General features: G+C 41.0%; 1 pseudogene; it reads right to left on the bottom strand.

Moving 5' to 3' along the window:
- Positions 1-615: 615 nt before the first annotated feature.
- Positions 616-1,673, bottom strand: LOC102836363 (annotated as a pseudogene).
- Between the last annotated feature and the right edge of the window lie 894 nt (positions 1,674-2,567).

Genomic DNA, 2,567 nt, shown 5'->3' with positions numbered 1-2,567 from the left:
ACTTCATCCTTGGTAAATTGGAGGGTCAGCGAAATAGAGGAAGACCCCCAGTAAGATGGATTGACACAGTGGCAGCAGCAATGAGCTCAAGTGTAGCAATGATTGTGAGGTTGGCGCAGGACTGGGCATTGGTTCCTTCTGTGGTGCATAAGGTCATTATGAGTCAGTATTAACTTGATGGCACCTAATAATAGCAACAGCAAAGCTTTAATTTTTTACAGTCACCTGCAACTGTAGCCTGTGATCAACAGCACTTGTCCTTTAATCATCTTAAGGGGAATCTGTGTTCAAATCCCACCTTCCCTCTTACTAGTGACCTTGGACAAGTCACTTCACAGCTCCCAGCCTCAGTCCATATTTGGAAAATGCAGATAAGAGTTATTCCTACCTCACAGGGTTACTGAGGAGTTAAATAAGATAAGGCCTGTACATAGTAAGAGCTCAGTAGATATTTATTACTATCATTATATACTTAATAAAAATTATGAAAGTAAGTCTTAGAGTTGAGGTTCTTTTGCAAGTTCGTAAGGCTAATATTGAAACGTGTACTTTGATTCCAGATTACAGATGCTTTTTTTTTGTTTTGTTTTCAATTTGAGATAATTTACTGTTCTATTAGCTGACCAGTTTACAAAAATAATCATGGTAAACATGTTTGTTTTTCTTTTTAATAAGCCTGTTAGTCTGGTCTTCCCTGTGGCCATCATCTCCACCTTCTACAAAATGGGTGGTCTTTTTCTTCATTCTCTAGCATGGAGAAGATAATTTGAGGGGCCACAGGAAGTTATTTGCTTCTTTGAAACATTTCCCATGCCATAGTTACCTAGAGAACATGCAGTCAACGTGTTATCTGTCAGGGCAATTTGCTTCTATTGATATTGCCATAACCACGCTTGTAGATCAGTTTATTCACTGACTTTAGATTTGGGTACTGCCAAGCAAAAAGGAGCTCTGGTAGCATAGTGGTTACGAATCAGGCTGCGAACCTCAGGGTCAGCAGTTCTAAACTACTAGCTGTTCCGCGGGAGAAAGATGAGGCTTTCTGCTCCAGTAAAGATTTACAGCTTCGGAAACCCTGTACAGGGTCGCTATGAGTCAGAACCGACTCCACAGCACATAACAACAACAACAAGCAATATGTTGATGTTAAGTACTGTAGAGTTGGTTTTGACTCAGCAACCCTGTATGGTGTTTCCACAGAGTGGATGGTGAGAATGAACCACTGGCCATGCTGTTCAAACCGACTTTGAGGTTGAGTGCTTATCCTATGGCACCATGCCATGCAATATATGGTACCACAATCCTGTTAATTGAATCCTTGTTGAGCTTAACAAAGGTGCCATTGAAGACCTGGTCAAGGCTAAGAAGAAACACCTTTCGAGCCATTGATACCTCTGATCTTGATAACAAATGCCAGCTTGGGTTCTCCAGGCACAGAGAAGTTGCTTGCTTTTCTTGTATCCTATCCATTCGAATCTCAGTTCTGTATATCTGTCTGTATTCCTTGTGATAATGCTTAGCTTCTTCCTAGATAAATTTCTTCCTTGCCCTTTGAAATATTTTTTTGGGCAAACTTCTCAGGCGCTTGATCTTTAGTTCTGTGAAATTCCTTCGCTTTTTCTTAAGGGTCTATGCACAGCAGTAGCCTTCTTCTTCTTTTTAACACCTTCCATTGGTCCAGCCGGTTAAACAAACAAAAAGCACAGACATACTTTCAATGTAATTTTTGTTGTAGACATAATTATACATACATATATATATATATATATATATATAGTCCTGGTGTGGCGCCATCTAGACTTCAAGGTCGGTTTGAATTGCACAGTTGGTGGTTCAAATTCACCAGACACTCCTTAGAAACCCTATACAGGGTTTGTGAATAGGAACTGACTCAACAGCACACAACAACAACAATAACTCTCTCTTTCTCTCTCTCTCTCTCTATATAGTTGTTACTGTTGTTACGTGCTGTCGAGTTGATTTTGACCCATAGTGACCCTGTATAGGGTTTCCAAGGAGCAGCTGGTGAGCTTGAACCATTGACCTTGCAGTTCAGATGACTTTGCATACTGACACATTAGCCACAGCACCACACCAGGACTCTCTCTCTCTCTCTCTCTATGTATATATATATGATCCTGGTGTGGCACAGTGGGATAAAGCACTGGGCTCCAAGATAGATTTTAACCACAAGGTTGGCAACTTAAACTCATCAACTGCTCCTGGAAACTCTATACAGGGTCGCTGTGCATCAGAACCAACTTGATGGCACTTAACAACAACAATATGTATATGTATATAAAATGGTGATTGTGTGCTATGGAATTGGTTCTGATTTACACTGTTTTGGGTCTCTGAGGCTCCAATCTTTATGGGAGCAGAAAGTCTCATCTTTCTCCCGCAGAGCAGCTGGTAGATTCAAACTGATGACCTTGTCATTAGGAGTCCAACCTGTGACCCACTATGTTACCAGGGCTCCTTATATTGATATATGGAGTGCAGAGGCTCCATATGATAAGCATTGGATTACAAACCATAAGGTCTGCGGTTTGAGCCTCTCAGTCACT

This window comes from Chrysochloris asiatica, unplaced genomic scaffold (assembly GCF_000296735.1).
Source record: "Chrysochloris asiatica unplaced genomic scaffold, ChrAsi1.0 scaffold00136, whole genome shotgun sequence".
Lineage (NCBI taxonomy): Eukaryota > Metazoa > Chordata > Mammalia > Afrosoricida > Chrysochloridae > Chrysochloris > Chrysochloris asiatica.
This window is presented reverse-complemented; position numbering and strand designations above follow the sequence as displayed.